The 24,677-nt window shown below is 43.1% G+C and overlaps 1 protein-coding gene across 1 annotated transcript in view; it reads left to right on the forward strand.

The window, feature by feature from the left end:
* The first annotated feature begins 4,477 nt into the window (after nucleotides 1–4,477).
* LOC123749350 (discoidin domain-containing receptor 2) overlaps nucleotides 4,478–24,677 on the forward strand; it is an 89,205-nt gene continuing 69,005 nt past the window's right edge. The window contains exon 1 of the mRNA XM_069307511.1: nucleotides 4,478–4,712. The gene's annotated coding sequence lies outside the window, so the exon portion shown is untranslated. The remainder of the gene's footprint in view (nucleotides 4,713–24,677) is intronic.

Consider the following 24,677-nt stretch of genomic DNA (forward strand, 5'->3'; position numbering starts at 1 on the left):
ATGGCTGAGCGCCTTGTGTTGTAGCTGCCACCTTCTGGGTGTCCATGATGTTGCGCCATGTAAGTCCGGTTTGGGTAGGTTGAGAAATGGGCCATGCGGCTCGATTCTTGACTTTGTTCAGAAGGGGAAGGAAGAATGGCAGGCAAGTCATCCAAGTGAGGCTGTTTACCTTAAGGTCTGAGCGAACTTACACTTCATATATATATATATTATATATAAAGTTTTGCAACCGCCACTGTCGAGGAGGTATGAGACTGTGCCTTAGTACTGTGTCATACCTGCTCGGCTAGGTTCACTGTCTTTCATCACGTTCATTGAAGTACCAAACTTCATCCTCAGGATGTTTTCATCCAATGTTCTCGCTTGCATATTCTCCTTTCCAATGCAATCCAATTTTCTGCCGTTCTCTTTCATCCATTCGAATATATATAAATCTCATCCATTCAACTGCTTGCCTTATTTACGCAATCACAAACAGCTAGCAGCATCCACTCTACCAGTCAGGCTCAGTTCATCCACCTTCATCCATCCTTCCTCCACCAACGTGCCATCCACCCAAACACTTTAAGGAGCCGAGCGGACAGCACGCTGGACTTGTGATCCTGTGGTCCTGGGTTCGATTCCAGGCGCCGGCGAGAAACAATGGGCAGAGTTTCTTTCACCCTATGCCCCTGTTACCTAGCAGTAAAATAGGTACCTGGGTGTTAGTCAGCTGTCATGGGCTGCTTCCTGGGGGGTGGAGGCCTAGTCGAGGACCGGGCCGCGGGGACACTGAAAGCCCCGAAATCATCTCAAGATAACTTCCTTGAAGTTATTCCTAAAGTTATCAGTTAGCAGAGTTATCCTATGAAGTTATCAGCCATCTTGGGCTTCTTATTCCTCCGCCATTGTGGGTTTCAAGCCTCGTCGTCTTCTGCCAATCACTTTGCATCAGGATGACTTAACTGGTGATGACTAGCATGATGCAAGCCTTTGCATCATGATCAATATGATGATGTATTTTTTTATTCAAATGCTAAAATATTAAAATATTCTAGTATGCAACTATTTTTAGTCAAACAGTGCCTTGGACACTGGTGAGGAGCCTAGACACCTTCACTAGTGTTCGTCAGATTAGAGACATTTATATTCACAAGGCGGTACAGACCGACTGGTACAAAGTGACTGGGAGGGGGTGTACAAAGTGGCCAGAGGGGTACAAAATGGCTGACGGGATACAAAGTGGTTGTGGGGGAACAAAGTGACTAGGGGTTGTACGAGGCGGTTTGTGGGGTATACGAAGTGACTGGGCTTGTTCGAGGCGATTTGTGGGGTATACGAAGTAACTGGGCTTGTTCGAAGAGAATTGTGGGGTTTACAAAGTGGTAACAGCTCTTTGGTACACTTGAGTTAGCTGCTTTCGTCACAAGACAAAGGTGAAGACGCGACATATATTCCCTGTGAAGACATTTCACGATGCCATTATCGTATAAAGATCTCGTAGCAGAGATGGCTTCGCTCTCGACTCACAATCGAGTTCGATTCCCTGGCGGGACAGAAATGGTTAGCCACATTTCCATTAATCTAATGTCGCTGTTCACATACTGTTGTGGGGTTGCATCCTGGCAACAGTCAGTACTTCGACTTTTGGGGGAAAGGGTTCGAGGCTCTAGATATAAGCCTAAAATATATACGCAGGCTTCCTGTCCCCGTCAACAGTAGTTATAGACAGAAGCTTCCGTGCAAGAATGAACTTTGTACATGACAACTTAAATAGGTGGTGTCTTAAAGTGGGAACACTTACACACTCTATTGTCTGAACTTTTACACTAGAGACAAAACCACACACACACACACTATACAGACTTCAACAGACACACACACACAACAATGACTTCAACAGACACACACACACTATACTGACATCAACAGACACACACACACACTATACTGACATCAACAGACACACACAAACACAACAATGACTTCAACAGACACACACACACACTATACTGACTTCAACAGACACACACACACACACACACTATACTGACTTCAACAGACACACACACACACTATACTGACATCAACAGACACACACAAACACAACAATGACTTCAACAGACACACACACACACTATACTGACTTCAAACAGACACACACACACACACACACTATACTGACTTCAACAGACACTCACACACACTATACAGACTTCAACAGACACACACACACACACACACTATACTGACTTCAACAGACACACACACACACACACACTATACTGACTTCAACAGACACTCATACACACACTATACAGACTTCAACAGACACACACACACACAACAATGACTTCAACAGACACACACACACACACTATACTGACTTCAACAGACACACACACACACACACTATACTGACTTCAACAGACACTCACACACACACTATACTGACTTCAACAGACACACACACACACACACTATACTGACTTCAACAGACACACACACACACACTATACTGACTTCAACCGACACACACACACACAACAATGACTTCAACAGACACACACACACACACTATACTGACTTCAACAGACACTCACACACACACTATACAGACTTCAACAGACACACACACACACAACAATGACTTCAACAGACACACACACACACACACTATACTGACTTCAACAGACACACACACACACACACTATACTGACTTCAACAGACACTCACACACACACTATACTGACTTCAACAGACACACACACACACACTATACTGACTTCAACAGACACACACACACACACTATACTGACTTCAACAGACACACACACACACTATACTGACTTCAACAGACACTCACACACACTATACTGACTTCAACAGACACACACACACACTATACAGACCGACAGACACACACACACTATACAGACTTCAACAGACACACACAAACACAACAATGACTTCAACAGACACACACAAACACAACAATGACTTCAACAGACACACACACACACAACAATGACTTCAACAGACACACACACACACACACACTATACTGACTTCAACAGACACACACACACACACTATACTGACTTCAACAGACACACACACACACACTATACTGACTTCAACAGACACACACACACACACACACTATACTGACATCAACACACACACACACAACACTGACAAGAAGGGATACTGTGACAGTGTAAGGCCAACCCTCTGCCGGGCTAATACTAATCCCCGCGCACCTTCACGTCTCCTGTGCTGACGATCGTCTGAATATTCAGAAGGCACTCAATAAATCACAGGCTGCCAATATATATATAAAGGTCAGCGCCAGCCAGTCGCTGGTGGCGAGTTCCTGCACTAAGCTGGCCAGCCTCCCACATGGGCCATGTTGAGAGGTCAGACCCTGGCCAGCTTTCCACATGGGCCATGTTGAGAGGTCAGACCCTGGCCAGCTTTCCACATGGGCCATGTTGAGAGGTCAGACCCTGGCCAGCTTTCCACATGGGCCATGTTGAGAGGTCAGACCCTGGCCAGCTTTCCACATGGGCCATGTTGAGAGGTCAGACCCTGGCCAGCTTTCCACATGGGCCATGTTGAGAGGTCAGACCCTGGCCAGCTTTCCACATGGGCCATGTTGAGAGGTCAGACCCTGGCCAGCTTTCCACATGGGCCATGTTGAGAGGTCAGACTCCTAGCCAGCTCCCCACATGGGCCAGGCAGAGAAGGCAGCCCCGGGCCAGCTCTCCACATGGACCAGGCAGGGAAGGCAGGCCCTGGCCAGCTCCCCACATGGGCCAGGCAGGGAAGGCAGCCCTTGGCCAGCTCCCCACATGGGCCAGGCAGGGAAGGCAGCCCCTGGCCAGCTCCCCACATGGGCCAGGCAGGCCAGGCAGCCCTGGCCAGCTCCCCACATGGGCCAGGCAGGCCAGGCAGCCCTGGCCAGCCTGCCAATAAGGGTGTCAGCGCATAATTCGGTACTCTCCACCCAAAGAGCTGTTGAGTCCAGTGTCAGACAATTGATTTTAATTTCATTTGCATTTTATTATCGCAGTGAATAGCGTTGCGGATTTTTAAGACTGCTATTTCGATTATTTGATTAGCGTGTTAAAATATTTTTTTGTTCGTCTCATCTCCTGGACGGCGTGATGAATTACAAACATTGTTTGTAAACATTTTGTTGTTTGTACCTGTCGAAGGTGTATTGATGGCACGGGGAGGGGGGGGGGTGAATGGTACTTACCTAACTCTACTCACCTGATCGTGGTAGCAGAGGTTGAGCTTCAGCTCTCTGGCCGCTGGTAAGTCGAGGAACCAGTAGGGCTGATGGTTAACAAAATGCATTAAAAGTGGTATGTTGGCATCTGATGGGCGGGCCCGCTTATGAAGGGCGGGGATGGGGGAGATCAGGGCGTTGGGAGGAGGAGGAGGAGGAGGGTGACCACCAGAGGTAACAGCACTCAGTACCGTCTCGACCGCCGTGGAGTGAGGGTGTGGCGCTCCTCCGCAAAATACCCCTGGTTCAGATTCCCCTCGCCCCGAAACTAAAGACCAACTCGTTACGAGCGAGCTTCCTAGTGAGTGCTTTATCCCTCGTTACGAGTGCTGGCTCAGGCTCTTGGAAACTTGTCACACACTCCTCGTTTTTTCCCGGAATTTACAGGAGTTTTAATTGTTGCACAGACTGATTTTAAGCAACGTGAATTTGCAGGTAAGATTGCAACAAGTTTTTTTTTGTGTGTCTGATAATTGTTGATTGTGAGGAGGTGGGTAAACATTTCTCAGTTTTGCTTTGACAAACTTCTTGAGTATCAAACCGGATACTTTATTTGTTTCTCATATAACCGGACACTTTATCCGATGTTTATATAACTGGACACATTATCCGTTGTTCATATAACCGGATACGCCAGCCATTATTTACATAACCGGACACTTTATCCGATGTTCACATAACCGGACACTTCATCCGCTACGTCCGGTTAATCGGGAAAATATACGAAACAAAATGGTTTGAATTTAGTAACAATATATAATATATATTTTAACTGTAGCATGAGGTACAGATGTCCATGTACAGTAGTATAATTACAGATGTCCGTGTACAGTAGTATAATTACAGATGTCCGTGTACAGTAGTATATTTACAGACGTGTAAGTACAGAAGTACATTCCCGGAAGTACATTACAGAAGTACATTTACAAAAATACATGTACATATATAGAATAATATTTATAGAAGTACATGTAGAGTACACAAAAATAGTACCTTTACCACCTTGAGGACAATGTAGGTCTCTGCCTCCACGCGGTCGTTTTTGCAGGTAACCGCTATATAGAGGTGGTTGATAGAGTGAAGACGCCGCTCATTAAAAGTGATGGTCAGTCTTAATGGTCACTAGGCTTGGCTAAGACTAATAGCCGTTATTCAGGGGTGGTCGCTAGCACCTAATGACCGATAATTAGAGGTAGGCTAGTAAGGAGGCCGGTATACTGAGGTAGTTTAGCAATTTGGACGTTAAATAGCAATGGTCGTTAGTATAGTGGCCGCTGCAAAGAGGTTACTGGAAAACGATGAAATACTGAGATAGCAAACAAGGTGGCGTTATATTAAAGTAATCGTTAGTTAAGCAGTGAAGGCAAATAGATTCAGTAGTTAGGTGACCGTTACACAGAGGTGATCAAAGTAACACGACCGTTACACCGAGGTAGTAGCTTTTAGGAAAGTCGTTACATAGAGGTGGTCGCTTCTTAAAAGTGGTTCTTAGTAAGACCGACGTTAAAAAGAGGGCGTCGCTACATAGAGGTGGTCGTTAGTAAGGCGGGCGTTGCACAGAGGGCGTCGCTGGTACGGTGGACGTTATAAACACGTAGTCGTTATGTAGGTGGTCGTTACAAAGTATTGACCGACGTGTTATACTGAGGTGGTCATTATATTGAAGTCGTGAACAAAATAACGGTATATAGAGGTGACCGATAGTTCAAGTGTGGCCGAAATTTCGCGCAGATTTTAATATGAATGTTGCAGAATTTGCATAATATTTTTTTGCAATTTTTTTTCATGGATGGAAATATTATCTCTGCATTATTCTTTCAATTTATTTCTATCATTTTTCAAGTAAAGACTTTGCATTTATTTTTCGTACTGTTTTAATATAATAATTTTATTTATTTATTTATTGCATAATTATCATTTTTATTCAATATTTTCTTTTCATATTCTGATTAATTGTTTATTTCTTTATTAAATGTTTATTTGTTTAATGCATTGTCTATGTGTCAATTTATTTATTAATTTTAAAATTTATTTAATGATTTTTTTTTAATTTATTGAATTAATTGCTATCTCTGGTATCTCTGCACGCCTGAAGTATATTAATAACAACTTTTGATCTACAATTTAATCTTTGCAATATGTAAGCTGAGCCTAACTGTTAAAAACCTGACGTTAGGCCTGTTCTCCAACTAGGCCTACAACTTTTTACCCAAGAATTCGCATCTTTTTGTATTCAAATTAAAATAAAGATGAACATCTTGAGAAAGTCTATATATATATATATATATATATATATATATATATATATATATATATATATATATATATATATATATATATATATATATATATATAAATGCGAAAATCCACTAAGGGTATAGGTAAAGTACGCACTTGGTAATTCCAGGGTCCAAGATTCGTGCCCAGCTATAGTCCTATAGTGGATTTCCTCATTACTTACGATATTACACTTAAGTTAAGCCAGTAAGACGCAGCCTTACGTGTGTCTTAACAAGAGTGGATAGTTTAACATTCAGTTTATCATTCTCGTGTCCAATTAAATTTGTTGTCCAGCTGATTCAGAATTTGTATTCGTAATCAATTTACACAACATGGATGTATTCGCAAGAAAATTATGCAACATGGATGTATTCGCAAGAAAACTATGTTAACATGGATGTATTTGCATGAAATTTATGCAATATGGATGTGTTCGCAAGAAAATTATGCAACATGAATGTATTCGCAAGAAAATTATGCAACATGGATGTATTCGCAAGAAATTTATGCAACATGGATGTATTCGCAAGAAAATTATGCAACATGGATGTATTCGCAAGAAATTTATGCAACATGGATGTATTCGCAAGAAATTTATGCTACATGGATGTATTCGTAAACAATTCATACAACATGGATGCATTTGTAAACAATTTATACAACATAGATGTATTCGTACCCAGCTGATGCAACACTTATATATTCGTAGCCGATTTATACATGTAACAATTCTGGCAAGACTGAACAGTGAACAGCCGCAAAAACTACAAGATTTTAAGACGTAAATTGCAAGAAGCATTTAACTTATGTGGTGCCACATATATGTTGATCAAGACAAACCAACATAACATTTGACTGAAAAAGTCTGACATAAAATGTTGATCAAAACAAACCAACATAACATTTGACTGAAAAAGTCTGACATAAAATGTTGATCAAAACAAACCAACATAACATTTGACTGAAAAAGTCTGACATAAAATGTTGATCAAAACAAACCAACATAACATTTGACTGAAAAAGTCTGACATAAAATGTTGATCAAAACAAACCAACATAACATTTGACTGAAAAAGTCTGACATAAAATGTTGATCAAAACAAACCAACATAACATTTGACTGAAAAAGTCTGACATAAAATGTTGATCAAAACAAACCAACATAACATTTGACTGAAAAAGTCTGACATAAAATGTTGATCAAAACAAACCAACATAACATTTGACTGAAAAAGTCTGACATAAAATGTTGATCAAAACAAACCAACATAACATTTGACTGAAAAAGTCTGACATAAAATGAATATAACATAATTGTCCTCCTGTATCCTCAGTGAGAAGCATCAATGTTTCTCATTAGCAATGTGAGTGACCATAGGCCTATAGGTTCCCTTCCTTAGGTCTAAAGCGCCTTTAGGCTGGTGTGGGATGTACAAATGTTCGGTTTAAACGTACAATCTGAAAGCCATGTGCTATGTTTAATAATACACGGAGAGTGTTCAGGAAGGGGTTTGGCCATGCGGAAAGAATGGATGATGATGGATTGGTGAGGTGAGTGTATGAGGGTGTACCTGAGGCTACGACGAGAGGAAGACCTGGTGATTGAGTGTGTGAGGAGCAGGGAGGCTGTGAAGAGGAGGCAAGTTACTATGTGTGAGAAAGCCACATATAGTAACTTGCATAGGAAAGAAAGTGTCTTTCTGTGTGGACATCCTGGATACAGTATCATGGATACAGCATCTTGGAAACAGCAATCTGGACTCAGTATACTGGATACAAACATACACATATACGCATACGCCCGCCCCTATACACATGGACATCCTGGACACAGTACCATGGATACAGCATCTTGTAAACAGCAATCTGGAGTCAGTATCCTGGATACAAACATACACATATACGCATACGCCCGCCCCTATACACATCCTTCTCGACCACGACACCCACAAAGCATTCACTCATGCACACTAATGAACCACCTCCCCCTCCCTCACCCACCCACCCACTCACTCACTCACTCACCCACTCACACAGCCTACAAACACAATTATTCTCTCCCCTCTTCTAAACTTTCTACCTCCACATTGTACAAAATATGTACAGAGAAGGAATCATTTTTATGTTCAAGAATATCTCATTTACCTGGTTCTTCATGGGGTGGGGGCAGGATTTTAAAGGAATATTTAATATTAGTTCTGTAGTGTGTAATGTGCCTGGCACTGGCGATTGTAAAAGTCTTGCTAGTTCGTCTGTGACTAAACAATACCAGATAGTGTTTAGTTTTATTGAGCTGGTGTGTGTGTGTGTGTGTGTGTGTGTGTGTGTGTGTGTGTGTGTGTGTGTGTGTGTGTGTGTGTGCGTGTGTGTGTGTGTGTGTGTGTGTGTGTGTGTGTGTGTGTGTGTGGTGTGTGTGTGTGCGTGCGTGTGTGTGTGTGTGTGTGTGTGTGTGTTTGTGTGTGTGTGTGTGTGTGTGTGGTGTGTGTGTGTGTGTATGTGTGTGTGTATGTGTGTGTGTGTGTGTGTGTGTGTGTGTGTGTACTCCAAATGCGTGAGTCTATCCACTGATCACACTGAAATATATTGCCCACTTAGCTTATTAAGAGAAACATTGTCAGGTGTTCACTATGAAATACACCTTTTATGTTAATCAAACAACAACAGTAATATTGACCATAAAAGTATTAAGCCTATTATCAACAACAACAACACAACACGCAACAAATAATACGCTTTCAGATGTTCTCCAAGTGTGACATTTTCAACCAACACATCATTCTGAACACGATCGGTCGTGCGTGTGATCGACCAACTCAAGAGACGCAGGTTCGATCCCAATACATAACCTCAATATTCCCTCATATAGATCTGATTTGGGCAAAAGCTTGGTGATCAAAACAATTTTCTTTGCACATTCTTGTAGTTGATTGGTTAATGATGCAAGATGACATGCAACAGTCTTAGAATGCTGTAGGCAACAGGTAAATGGCTACAGGTGACAGTACTCACCTATTTGTACTCACCTATTTGTGCTTGCGGGGGTTGAGCTTTGGCTCTTTGGTCCCGCCTCTCAACTGTCAATCAACTGGTGTACAGATTCCTGAGCCTACTGGGCTCTATGATATCTACATTTAAAACTGTGTATGGAGTCAGCCTCCACCACATTGTTTACAATGTATCCACCACTGTATTGTTTACAGTGTAAACAATACAAGTCTAGCTTGCAACAGGCAATAGCCACAAACAAACAGATGTGCAAACCATGATGATAATCCACTAACCTCAACACCCAACATCACCGAGGGACAAACAAACAAACAACAAAGAAGGCAAACAGTATACTCTCTCGCAACATACAACATACAGAACACGTGGTACCTAAGTATATTAATAGAGGAAATCCCTGACTCTTCAGCTCCTGTGTTCCTGAGGATATCTTCTTAATGGCATTCCAAGTTTGGCAGTGGAGGTGAGATGGGTCTTCCTCTCACCCTTCATATGGTCCAGGACTCTAGGGGTAACTACGTGAATGAGAAAGTAATCTAAGATACAAAAATATTAAATATTGATACAAAAAAACACAAGGAAACTTAAACATAAAAAATACAGGCCAAAAATACAAAAAAAACAAATGTATTTTCTTTAGATGACAAAGGTTCCATTGCACAGCGTGATATAGTGGCTGCCAGGATCAGGTTGGGCTCCCTGTGGCAGATGTCTGTTAGTGAGGAATCTACCAAAGGAGCCGGTCGGCCGAGCAGACAGCACGCTGGACTTGTGATCCTGTGGTCCTGGGTTCGATCCCGGGCGCCGGCGAGAAACAATGGGCAGCGTTTCTTTCACCCTATGCCCCTGTTACCTAGCAGTAAAATAGGTACCTGGGTGTTAGTCATCTGTCACGGGCTGCTTCCTGGGGGGTGGAGGCCTGGTCGAGGACCGGGCCGCGGGGACACTAAAAGCCCCGAAATCATCTCAAGATAACCTCAAGATAACCCTGAACACTCAAGTGTATTTACTAAACACTTTTGAGCAGGAAGTGGGTCATACACTTTTGAATACCCAGTCTGTCTTTAGACGCCTTAGATCCGCTGGTAAGAGGTACTCGTCGACACGTGGCAAAATTGTATAACTTCAAACAGCAATTAAATCAACTCCTGGATGGTCAACCAAATTGTAATGGGCCTATGGACTGTTTGTCGCAACAGCCTAACCCATCACCGTATCACCTGGTCGTAGGGCAGGGCTTACAGAGAAGGGGGCCAGATTCACGAAAGCACTTACGACCCTGTACATCTTTTCTCAATCTTTGGCGGCGTTGTTTCCAATTATTAAACAGTTAATGAGCTTCGAAGCACCAGGAGGCTGTTTATAACAATAACAACAGTTGAATGAGAAGTTTTCATGCTTGTAAACTGTTTAATAAATGTAACCAAAGCCGTCAAAGACTGAGGAAAGATGTACACGTTCGTAAGTACTCGCGTAACTGCTTCGTGAATCTGGCCCCAGAACTCAAAACTGACTACAGGTAAACTCAGAGTTAAATTGACACTGGGAACGAGAGGCCTGGCCAGAAATATGAACGTCTCTGGACACATCATATCAGACACAGTATCCTGGACACAGCAATCTGGTCAAGTATCCTGGACACAGGATCCACGAGCTGTGTTCAGGTACATATTGATTGGAACGGGGGATCGCATTCTGGAAAGGGGGAAAGGAATTAACATAAAAATAGTAGATTTGGCGTGTGAAGAACCGACTCCCAAAAGTTGCGTACAAGATTTTTGCTTACACACACACACACACACACACACACACACACACACACACACACACACACACACACACACACACACACACACACACACACACACAGGAACCTGTACACCTGTTGATTGACGGTTGAGAGGCGGGACCAAAGAGCCAGAGCTCAACCCCCGCAATTAGGTGAGCACACACACACACACACACACACACACACACACACACACACACACATACACCCTCACACAGGAACCTGTACACCTGTTGATTGACGGTTGAGAGGCGGGACCAAAGAGCCAGAGCTCAACCCCCGCAATTAGGTGAGCACACACACACACACACACACACACACACACACACACACACACACACACACACACACACACACACACACACACACACACACACACACAAAGCCACAAACTCGATATTAAATCCTCCTCTGATCTCAACGGAGAGAAGTAGGGGGAAAAAAACCTCGATATTGCAAATGCAATTCTTGTTTTCATCAGTTTGTAGTTTTGCTCCAGCGAATTCTCTCTGCTTGCGGGTAATATTGCGATGCTCAAACTATTTCCCCGGCTCGCTTTACAGCAGGGACCAGTGAACGCAGGCACAAGTTCACACAAAGTTTGAAGGAGTTCGACGCAGGGATGATACAGAACTTTCCTGAACGCCCCATGAGTTAAAACTTGAAAATAAAAGGACTGAGAGAGAGAGAGAGAGAGAGAGAGAGAGAGAGAGAGAGAGAGAGAGAGAGAGAGAGAGAGAGAGAGAGAGAGAGAGAGAGAGAGAGAGAGAGAGAGAGAGAGAGAGAGAGAGACCTTCATATGGAACGCGAAGAGGAAGTTTGGAAATTAGCCAAGGTGCCTTGATATAGTGGATGCTGGTGAGGGGGAGTAGAACCAGCGAATGGATACGTTTCAGGTTCTTCTTCAGTCATTACAAGTTGGAGGACGACCTGAAGGTCTGGTGGAGGACACCATTTGGAGGAGAACCTCGAAGCATGGAGGAGAAAAACTATATATATGAGGGACCTAAAGGTCTGGATTTTGAATGTCAGAAATGAGAATAATAATACTGATTAGGCTGACATCGACATTTTACTTTGCTAGATATAAATGGAAACTCATGTGTTTATTGACACATATAATAATGTCTTTGAAACTGATGGCACGAGTCTGATTGATCCTGCTCCAATACGCCTAAAACATAAGAAAAATCAAGGTCTATAGCTACTGCCGATGCGAGGGGGATCCGTTTATTTACATTAAACTCATTCATATCCCGATAATTTATACCATAAAGCAAAAATCCACATTCCACAATTTGGATTACAATTAAACCACGTAATTTATCCTAAACTATGTGGGTACTTGAGCCGAACTAGAAGAGCTGGACCATTTACGGAAGGACCAACTTAGTCCTGGATTTCTCATTGGCTGTTGCTCACAAAAGTGGCTACTTGAGTTAAACTCAAGCAAGTGCCATGTAGTGAAGGTGAGGAGCAGACCGGGGATAAAAGAGCCTCACATCACTACAGTTATCACCAACTGCAAATGAAAGGTTGGCCACCATTACTAGCTTTAGAAATCTGAACAATCATTGAGGAACTGCATTCCACATACGTCAGACCAATTCTAGTATATGCGGTACTAGCGTGGAGTCCGTGTCTCGTTAAGGACACAATAAAGCTGAAGAAAGTGTAGAGGTATGCCGTAAAAGACTGGTCCCAGAGCTGAGAGGAGCGAGTTACGTTGAAAGACTAAATTAAATATCACGTCAATAGAAGAGAGAGTAACGGAATAAAGACATGATCATAACATACACAATACTCAGGGAAAGAGAACGTGAGACAATTTGAGATGAGTGAACGCAAACAGGTAGGCTAATGGATAATTAGAATGCTAACACAATTCAACTGAAGACTGTGAGGCGAGACAAGAGAGCTGAAGCTCAACCCTCCCAACACCCACTAGGTCCCACCCCGCCACAACCCCCCAACACCCACTAGGTCCCACCCCGCCACAACCCCCCAACACCCACTAGGTCCCACCCCGCCACAACCCCCCAACACCCACTAGGTCCCACCTCGCCACAACCCTCCAACACCCACTAGGTCCCACCCCGCCACAACCCCCCAACTCCCACAAATTATAACAATTTGAAGAGTAAGACCGACTGATATGATAACAACCGGCATGTATAACCCCAGGTGATGAAGATTCACCTTAAACATGACAGGTTATCACAGACCTGCTGTCACTAAGTTACCCCTCGACACGCTCTCTCTCTCTCTCTCTCTCTCTCTCTCTCTCTCTCTCTCTCTCTCTCTCTCTCTCTCTCTCTCTCTCTCTCTCTGTCTCTCTCTCTCTCTCTCTCTCTCTCTCTCTCTCTCTCTCTCTCTCTCTCTCTCTCTCTCTCTCTCTCTCTCTCTCTCTCTCAGGTCCCTTGTATCTTTTGAATTGTATATTTGGGTGGAGTACCCATCCATTGTCCTGCCCTGCCTTGGCCAGCTACTCCCCCCCCCACCCCCCTGCAGCACCTCAACCACCATACCCCGTCTCTTCTGTACCCAGACAGGAGGTACCACGTCTACCTCGTCCGTCTCCTGACCACATGATGGGGAGGGCTCCATCAATAAACTACTGGAGTACCACGGTATACATGAGGTACCACCACTACCACCTAGTTGTAATAGAGGGGGAGTGGGTACCAATACCACCTGTATAAATGAGAAAGATAACCACCACTGATATCACTGTTCTCTTCCAGTTCTGTAGTTAAAACTAATACTACTTCTCCACTTTGCCTAGGCCTATATGGCTCAGTCATTTGTCTGCAACAATAGGCCTATAATAGCCAGCCTCCAGGATGATTATTTGCAGTCCTCTTAGGCTACATTATTCATAGTCCTGCATTTTCGTTTTCTCAACTTCTATATCTTCCTCCATTTTTGTTCTCTCTTTCGTCTTATCATCCTTTACTTCCTGGAGACCTTGTACCGGTCTTAGCGGACCTCAGGGGGGCAGGTATGCCAGACGTCTCTCTCTCTCTCTCTCTCTCTCTCTCTCTCTCTCTCTCTCTCTCTCTCTCTCTCTCTCTCTCTCTCTCTCTCTCTCTCTCTCTCTCTCACTCACTCACTCACTATCTCTCTCTCTCTCTCTCTCTCTCTCTCTCTCTCTCTCTCTCTCTCTCACTCTCTCACTCTCTCACTCTCACTCTCACTCTCTCTCTCTCTCTCTCTCTCTCTCTCTCTCTCTCTCTCTCTCTCTCTCTCCTCTCTCTCTCTCTAAACATCAATATTTACAAGTAAAATAGACTGATGTAACTATGTCTATCCACATGCCTGTCAGCCAGTGCCTGTCAACGTGTGTCTGTCAGTTTGCAGATCTGTCTACAGGTCTGTCAATCTGCGTGTCTGTTAATCTACGTGTGTGTACCTGTTACCACTCGTAAATTTGTGAATCGCTGACTCCCAAAAGAGTTTTTTTTGCCTATGGTGTACTTCTCGCCCACACTGCCACTGTTCGGTCGTGTTAGACCCTACAGACCGCCGCCACGAGGTACTGGCAGGCAGCTTTGCGATCAATTTGTTCCCTCTCGTGTTGTTAAGGATATCCTCATGTTGTAGCCAGAGTTTGCCAGTGCAGGCTACTGATCACATGGCCCTGTATGACTAACCATCCTGTGTGATGGCGATTTTTTTAGCATCACGTAGCTAGTTCTTGACACACTCTGTACTTTCTTTCATATAGTCTAGGGTAGTTAGTTCTTGACACACACTGTACTCCCCTTCATATAGTCTAGGGTAGCTAGTTCTTGACACACTCTGTACTCCCCTTCATATAGTCTAGGGTACCTAGTTCTTGACACACACTGTACTCCCCTTCATATAGTCTAGGGCAGCTAGTTCTTGACACACACTGTACACCCCTTCATATAGTCTAGGGCAGCTAGTTCTTGACACACACTGTACTCCCCTTCATATAGTCTAGGGCAGCTAGTTCTTGACACACACTGTACACCCCTACATACAGTCTAGGGCAGCTGCACAAATACACATGTGCCTAACTGTGTTAATTAAACAGAAAGTTCAATCGTTCGTGAAATATAAACCCGGTTGGACACACATGAGTTTGTTATTAATCTCACTGTACACTGTGGGTAATATCTTTATCCCTTATAGTTGGTGTCCGTCTGTCTCTTTCTCGTCCTCTGTTTTTGTCTTTCTGTCCAACTGACAGAAAGACAAAAATAATATCTCTAGATTAAAATTTTGCTGCGAAATTTGTGTTCTCTTAATCCAGCCTTCCAAATTATCATACGTTCATTTTATAAATTATTATTATCAGTATTATTTGATGCGTTTTATCAAACACATTCGTGATATAACGAACGAACGAACATTCACATTCGTGACTTTATCGGTCACCGCCACAGTTTCGTCAAAGGTGATTAGAATAATAATCTGTCTATTGGCTGTTTTTTAATAAAATCGTCCAGGTATCCAAAAATATCTAACATGAAAAATAGTATATTAAATACGGAACTGAAAATTTCTGTTTTTTTTTTATTTTAAATGTTTGAAAACGAGGGGAAGGCACAATGCCTGTATTTTTAAGTTGTATTTTTTTCTCGATTTAAACTATCTGGATATATCAGTTGGATTTGCAAAATGGTATCGTTCTTTACCATAACCATTCGTTTATTTCTGCTTGATTACAAACTGGTGATACGAAACAATTAGGTGGATACGCCTATTTGGAAACTACCTCTGTTTCTCCTTGCTCCAGAGAGAGAGAGAGAGAGAGAGAGAGAGAGAGAGAGAGAGAGAGAGAGAGAGAGAGAGAGAGAGAGAGAGAGAGAGAGAGAGAGAGAGAGAGAGAACACTCATCGTCACTATTTATCGATTAAATCACCTGAAATAACATGTAATCAGTCCTGCCTGATCTATATTTCTTAAGACAAAAAAAAACGCCCCATAAGTTCTTCAGATGTCCTCGACGGCGCTTCCCGTTCTTGTAAAACATGGACTGACCTTGTGGGCAGTCTGGTTTGGACCCCACACACACACACACACACACACACACACACACACACACACACACACACACACACACACACACACACACACACACACACACACACACACACACACACATTCTGACACCCACAAATTCTGACACCCACACAGTCTGACACCCACACAGTCTGACACCCACACAGTCTGACACCCACACAGTCTGACACCCACACAGTCTGACACACACATTCTGACACCCACAAATTCTGACACCCACACAGTCTGACACCAGACTCACACCTGTGATGCAACCGTATTTTTTTCCTCAGTGCTCTCCTTACATCCATGATAATAAGATGAAGACAATGTTAATCGTCATTCCTCGTTCCCCCACGCCTTCTCTCTCTCTCTCTCTCTCTCTCTCTCTCTCTCTCTCTCTCTCTCTCTCTCTCTCTCTCTCTCTCTCTCTCTCTCTCTCTCTCTCTCTCCTTCACTGTCCCTCCCTCTCTCTGTCTCTCGAAATGATCACTCAGGGCACACTAATCTAGAGATTAGTGTTTATGCTTAGCATAAACTAACCAACCCACTCACATCCACTCACCCTAAAGAAATCGTAGTCAAAGCAACAATTAGCATCTTCACTTCGAGGACTATGCAATGTCTCTGAAGAGGGGGGAAGGTCACCCAATGACTGGATAGAAATGATCATTAAACTAACACTATTTGTTGACATCGGTGTTGGGACACGTGTTAGAAATAGCGAAGGAACATTTTGTCTTACAGACCTCAACTTAATTAACTGATAAGTCAACACAGGTTCTTCAGCACATGAAGAACCTCGCGCTTAAGATTCCCTACAACACGTACGAAAAGATGTGAAATTGGTGAGGTTTCGGACCGTCCTGAATCCTTCTCATTTCGTGACTTGATAAGATTCCAGGTCAGACTGAGGATAAGGTCCAGGTCAGACTGAGGATAAGGTCCAGATCAGACTGAGGATAAGGTCCAGGTCAGACTGAGGATAAGGTCCAGGTCAGACTGAGGATAAGGTCCAGGTCAGACTGAGGATAAGGTCCAGGTCAGACTGAGGATAAGGTCCAGGTCAGACTGAGGATAAGGTCCAGGTCAGACTGAGGATAAGGTCCAGGTCAGACTGAGGATAAGGGTCCAGAACAGACTGAGGATAAGGGTCCACAACGGACCTAGGATAAGGTTCTATCCAGGACCCTGGCGCGCCTCGCTCTTCAAATCCAGAAAATGTTCACCTTCCTCGCCCGCTCAGATCAAGGTGTTTACAAACAAAAAAACCCTCAGCGTACAGCCGGAGGAGAGGCGGTAGGCGAGGGGCCGGCCACTAACGGAGGCTGTGAGCTGTGATTATAGATCAGGACGGTGTGGGTTTTTGGCTCTCACCCCCAGGTGTGCGCCTATTAATTACACACCCAGGTAAAAGAAGCGTGAATTAGTTTCTTGGGCGGCGGTGGCAGGCGCGTGGAGTTCTTGCTCGTCGGCTCCTCCTCATCTCTCTAATCATGGTTTATGTTGAATGGGATCGGATATTTTTCTTGTTTGTGTCATTTTCGTGCGTGTTTTAATATTATGTGATACGTCATCGCTCTCTCAATGTATATATACACTGACATTTGTACATGTATATGTAACAATTACATATGTATATCTATACATATTACACATGTAATATATACATGTGTTCCCAATCATGCCATGAATGCTGTCTGATGTTGGGTGCATGTAGATCTAACGCCTTCCCAATACTTTTGACAGTCGCTGGCTGACCAGGTTCGAATCCTTCAGGGGTTAAGAGTTTTCGAATGTATATTGGCTTGGCTTGGGGACCATTCAAGCTTTACGCGCATATATACATACACACACACACACACACACACACACACACACACACACACACACACACACACACACACACACACACACACACACACATATATATATGTATATATATATATATATATATATATATATATATATATATATATATATATAAATTGGTTTTTGCTGTATTTTATAATAATTCCTTGTTAAGGTTAACTCGCACCTGACATCATTCACAATATAAATATGGCCCGGGTGGTGTAATTTATTTTTTTGCTCTGTGATGTATTTGGATCAGACGGCACCAGGAGCGTAATTACAGGCTCCCAACCACCACAATCTGGTGTCGCTGCCGTCATACTTCGGAGGGATTTTTTCCCAGTTGGTGTGAACAGTGTCGTGGGGAGACGAGGGAGAGAGAGAGAGAGAGAGAGAGAGAGAGAGAGAGAGAGAGAGAGAGAGAGAGAGAGAGAGAGAGAGAGAGAGAGAGAGAGAGAGAGAGAGAGGTAGTCGTTTTTAATGTAAGGTTGGTGCTTCGGGGTCTTTTCGCTTACCAATTAGACTCCGCCCACTAATTTACTGGCCACGCCCACTGTCTCACTCGCCACGCCCACTGTCTCACTGGCCACGCCCACTGTCTCACTGACCACGCCCACTGTCTCACTGGCCACGCCCACTATCTCACTGACCACGCCCACTATCTCACTGACCACGCCCACTGTCTCACTCTCCACGCCCACTATCTCACTCGCCACGCCCAATACCTCAGTGAACATGTTCGTAATCTTCCAGATTACGCATCAGCTACCCAGACTACGCCCTTAACAACCCCAGACTACGCCCTTAACAACCCCAGACTACGCCCTTAACAACCCCAGACTACGCCCTTAACAACCCCCAGACTACGCCCTTAACAACCCCCAGACTACGCCCTTAACAACCCCCAGACTACGCCCTTAACAACCCCCAGACTACGCCCTTAACAACCCAGACTACGCCCTTAACAACCCAGACTACGCCCTTAACAACCCCAGACTACGCCCTTAACAACCCCCAGACTACGCCCTTAACAACCCAGACTACGCCCTTAACAACCCAGACTAGGCCCTTAACAACCCCAGACTACGCCCTTAACAACCCCCAGACTACGTCCTTAACAACCCCAGACTACGCCCTTAACAACCCAGACTACGCCCTTAACAACCCCCAGACTACGCCCTTAACAACCCCCAGACTACGCCCTTAACAACCCAGACTACGCCCTTAACAACCCAGACTACGCCCTTAACAACCCCCAGACTACGCCCTTAACAACCCCCAGACTACGCCCTTAACAACCCCAGACTAGGCCCTTAACAACCCCCAGACTACGCCCTTAACAACCCCAAACAACGCTCTCAATCATCCAGACATACGTCTGGATGTAGATTTGGTCTCTTTGGCGGGACCCAAGAGCCAGAGCTCAACCCCGCAAGCACAACTAGGTGAGTACATTTCCAGCAATAGGAGACACGTATGTATTGCGAGCTGAAAGATAAAAAAAATACTTTTGGTGTGTATTTACGTGTGTATTTCTAAGTATTGTGGCTTTTGACTACACAGGGAGGAAGCATACACCTTTCCTCCACTTTGATCCGTTAAGATGCTCATTAGACGTTGACACAAAGTCTTGTTAAAGCCTTGTTAACTGGCCTGGTGGTTAAGGAGTCACAAGGCCAGTTTTTCTTAGCTTTTCAAATATTTCTCACCATTTGTTTGTATTCATAGTGGCTGTTGTGTAAACTTATTAGTGGCTGTTGTGTAAACTTATTAGTGGCTGTTGTGTAAACTTATTAGTGGCTGTTGTGTAAACTTATTAGTGGCTGTTGTGTAAACTTATTAGTGGCTGTTGTGTAAACTTATTAGTGGCTGTTGTGTAAACTTATTAGTGGCTGTTGTGTAAACTTATTAGTGGCTGTTGTGTAAACTTATTAGTGGCTGTTGTGTAAACTTATTAGTGGCTGTTGTGTAAACTTATTAGTGGCTGTTGTGTAAACTTATTAGTGGCTGTTGTGTAAACTTATTAGTGGCTGTTGTGTAAACTTATTAGTGGCTGTTGTGTAAACTTATTAGTGGCTGTTGTGTAAACTTATTAGTGGCTGTTGTGTAAACTTATTAGTGGCTGTTGTGTAAACTTATTAGTGGCTGTTGTGTAAACTTATTAGTGGCTGTTGTGTAAACTTATTAGTGGCTGTTGTGTAAACTTATTAGTGGCTGTTGTGTAAACTTATTAGTGGCTGTTGTGTAAACTTATTAGTGGCTGTTGTGTAAACTTATTAGTGGCTGTTGTGTAAACTTATTAGTGGCTGTTGTGTAAACTTATTAGTGGCTGTTGTGTAAACTTATTAGTGGCTGTTGTGTAAACTTATTAGTGGCTGTTGTGTAAACTTATTAGTGGCTGTTGTGTAAACTTATTAGTGGCTGTTGTGTAAACTTATTAGTGGCTGTTGTGTAAACTTATTAGTGGCTGTTGTGTAAACTTATTAGTGGCTGTTGTGTAAACTTATTAGTGGCTGTTGTGTAAACTTATTAGTGGCTGTTGTGTAAACTTATTAGTGGCTGTTGTGTAAACTTATTAGTGGTTGTTGTGTAAACTTATTAGTGGCTGTTGTGTAAACTTATTAGTGGCTGTTGTGTAAACTTATTAGTGGCTGTTGTGTAAACTTATTAGTGGCTGTTGTGTAAACTTATTAGTGGCTGTTGTGTAAACTTATTAGTGGCTGTTGTGTAAACTTATTAGTGGCTGTTGTGTAAACTTATTAGTGGCCGTTGTGTAAAATTCTCAAGTGTTTCTATAGCTTCTTTGAGGTCATTCGATCCGACTTTGCGTTCAGAAATACATTTTGATAAGATAGAGATCCATCTATTGTTATTTTTAGACTTAAGCTGATGATAAGAACAACATCCTCTAGCATTGTCAAAATCGAGACTAAAATTTGCTTTGATGTTACCTTGAGGTGGTTCCGAGGATCAATGTCGCTCCGGCCCGGACTGTGATAAGACGACCTGATTAACCAGGTTGTTAGACGCTGCTGTCGGTCAGTCATTAAGGTAAAAGTTCATGCTTATTAATAAAGATCATGAGAAACTCAGTAGGAACCATATTCACTGCTAAATAGGACAGTGAGGATGTTGTTCATATTCACTGCTATATATGAGTGTGAGGATGCTGGACATAGTCACTGTCACACATTTTTAATACCACTATTTCACTGTTGCCCTGAACACTCCATTTCGAGAATTGTAATAATGTTAAATTCTAATCCCACTCTCATCTCCCTATTCTAATTCAAATATGTTGTATGCAGTGAATTAGCCAAGTATATCTTGAAACACTTATGTTAATTTTTTTTTTTTAATTTTGCCCCGAGGGGCGAGTTTATTGGGCAGCGCCACTCATTCTGTGAGTGGACACACCGCCATAGCAGCATGTACAACACTCCCCAATAGGAAGAAAACCCGCTGGGTTGTTACTGGGTTGTTCATCCTGTCAAACACTTATGTTCTTTTATCAACACAACAGTAAACAAACACCTAAACAGTACGAAATTTGCTCAAAAGTCGATCCACAAAACAAAAGCTATACAAATTCTCACAAAACAAATGCACAAAAGATTTCTTAACCCCAGAAAGAAAAACTTGACCATACAGTTCCCGCCTCGTCAGAAAAGGATGTAGGGGAGGGTGAGGGAGAAATTAGATGAGGCAGCTTCATTTGACAAAGAGTTTTCAAACAGTGATCTTAGGGTCGGTCCGTATGATGTCTGGCAGGCGCGTCACCACGGTAAACATGGTTGGTGTTGTCATACCGCAGGACAACGTCGTGTGCTGGCAGCAAACATACCTTGTCTTTACCGAGTTGGTTCAGTTACTGTGTGTGTGAGTACTTAATTGAATTTGTGAGGGTTGAGCTTCAGCTCTTTGGTGTTTGCTGTCAACCTACCAGCTCGTCCTTGTATACAAAGGCTATATACTTGTTAATCCAGTCGCTAAACCCCTTGTTTATGACTGACAGACGAATTATACATAACTCACAACTGATGAAGTTCGAACATGTCTCGAAGATTGCTTCGTTGACGAACTGTGTTCGAACCACAACGCTGTAAATGCTTCACCCACATACTACAAATGCAAATAATCGCCGACAGACCCTAAACACCTAACCTAGCATACGCCTAACTATACCTATAATTTTAATGCATATTAATTTAAATATGAGAACAAAGCTATTTTTAATACACAATGTTAAAAATTATGACTGTGCCTTGGAGGACGGCCGCAGCTTCAACGAGCCTGGTCTAAAGATAGACTGAAATATATACCAAGAGATCTTAAATATCTAACCTAATCTATGCCTAACTGTATACAACATTCAAATGTGTAATAATATTAAATTATTTACTAGAAAAAAATATTGAATAAGCAATATGTTAAAACTTGATGAATGCGTTTCGTTTTTGGGGTCGGCCGCCGGATGGACGGACACCCATAGCCAGAAGACAGTTGCAACCATTTATCAACTAGTCTACGGGTTCACCAAGTTTATTGGGGTCTGTCAACCTACATTTTAAGTTCTGCTTGACTACCTGTCTCGATAACTTTAATTCTTAAAACACTTTTTAGTTCATATTCCTGGTGCCCAACCACTTGGGCTGGACGGTAGAGGACGGTCTCGCTTCATGCAGGTTGGCGTTCAATCCCAGACCGTCCACAAGTGATTGGACACCATTCCTTTACCCCGTCCCATCCCTAATCCTTATCCTGACCCCTTCCAAGGGCTACATAGTCGTAATGGCTTGGCGCTTTCACCTGATAATTTCCTTTCATATTCTTTATAATATCTCTAAGTATTTGGGTACTACGTTTATGTCTGGTTCCCATTCTCCCGGGAGTGAGAGAGAGAGAGAGAGAGAGAGAGAGAGAGAGAGAGAGAGAGAGAGAGAGAGAGAGAGAGAGAGAGAGAGAGAGAGAGAGAGAGAGAGAGGGAGAGAGGGAGAGAGAGAGGGAGAGAGGGAGAGAGAGAGAGAGAGAGAGAGGGAGAGAGAGAGAGAGAGAGAGAGAGAGAGAGAGAGAGAGAGAGAGAGAGAGAGAGAGAGAGAGAGAGAGAGAGAGAGAGAGAGAGAGAGGGAGAGAGAGAGGGAGAGAGAGAGGGAGAGAGAGAGAGAGAGAGAGGGAGAGAGAGAGAGAGAGAGAGAGAGAGAGAGAGAGAGAGAGAGAGAGAGAGAGAGGGAGAGAGAGAGGGAGAGAGAGAGAGAGAGAGAGAGAGGGAGAGAGAGAGAGAGAGAGAGAGAGAGAGAGAGAGAGAGAGAGAGAGAGAGAGAGAGAGAGAGAGAGAGAGAGAGAGAGAGAGAGAGAGAGAGAGATATTGTGCATGTTTCCTTTCACCTGATACCCAGGAGTTAAGCGACTGTTAGGGGGTTGAATCCCGGGATAGGCCTATAAAACTGACCTATGGGGAAAACCTTGATAAGCCTAACAGGCTTTTTGGGCCCCGATTATGAGAAACCAAACCATAAGGCGAAGCAATAGCTCTGCTCTGCCTTTTTACATGTCCCTAAATATTTTGCACATGGGGATCATGTCTCCTCTGACCGCTGTACTGTACTCGAGTTGTGATATTATTATGTAACCTTTATCTTCAACGAAAGCAGTAGCAGCAAGAAAAGTAATTCAGTAAAGTAATCACACGTGATGGTAGTTCATATACGCACACATCAACCTTTACTAAGAATTATTAATAAGTGTCAACTTGCTTCAGTTTCTCATAATCTAATAATGGGTAATTAGTGGCCATATTTGAAGTTATATTGAATATTATTCGACTTGAGAATGGGTCCAGGACCGAAACGTCGTCGTCCCTTCACTTTCTAGTGTGTGGTTTGGTCAACATATTTCAGCCACGTTGTTGTGACTCCTCGTCTGCATTATTGATGTTAATAATTGTACCATGTGTACAGGTATGACAGATCCTAGGCGGAGCTGAGTCTATGTGTAAACACATTTTGAAAGGTTGACGCCTCAGAGTTGAGTGCTTAACAGATTTAAATGTATGTTTGTATGTTGGTTACCATTGTAAAAGTTCTTCAATTACAAAGTTACCCCATCACAATCACACAGTTACCCATCACAATCACAGTTACCCACCACAATCACAGTTACCCATCACAATCAGAGTTACCCATCACAATCACAGTTACCCACCACAATCACAGTTACCCATCACAATCAGAGTTACCCATCACAATCACATCTAGTCATGAATATTTCAACTATGAAAAAAGATCCAAGATATTACCAGAGAAAAAAAGTAAATCATTTTGATTACTATAACAAAGGAAAATTTACAGCTCACCTTGTGACTCTGGAGCAAAATACAGACGAAGAATTATACAAAAGACCCTCTGATCACACCCTATTTTACCCCAGCGTGTGCAGTCATC

This window comes from Procambarus clarkii, chromosome 60 (assembly GCF_040958095.1).
Source record: "Procambarus clarkii isolate CNS0578487 chromosome 60, FALCON_Pclarkii_2.0, whole genome shotgun sequence".
Taxonomy (NCBI): domain Eukaryota; kingdom Metazoa; phylum Arthropoda; class Malacostraca; order Decapoda; family Cambaridae; genus Procambarus; species Procambarus clarkii.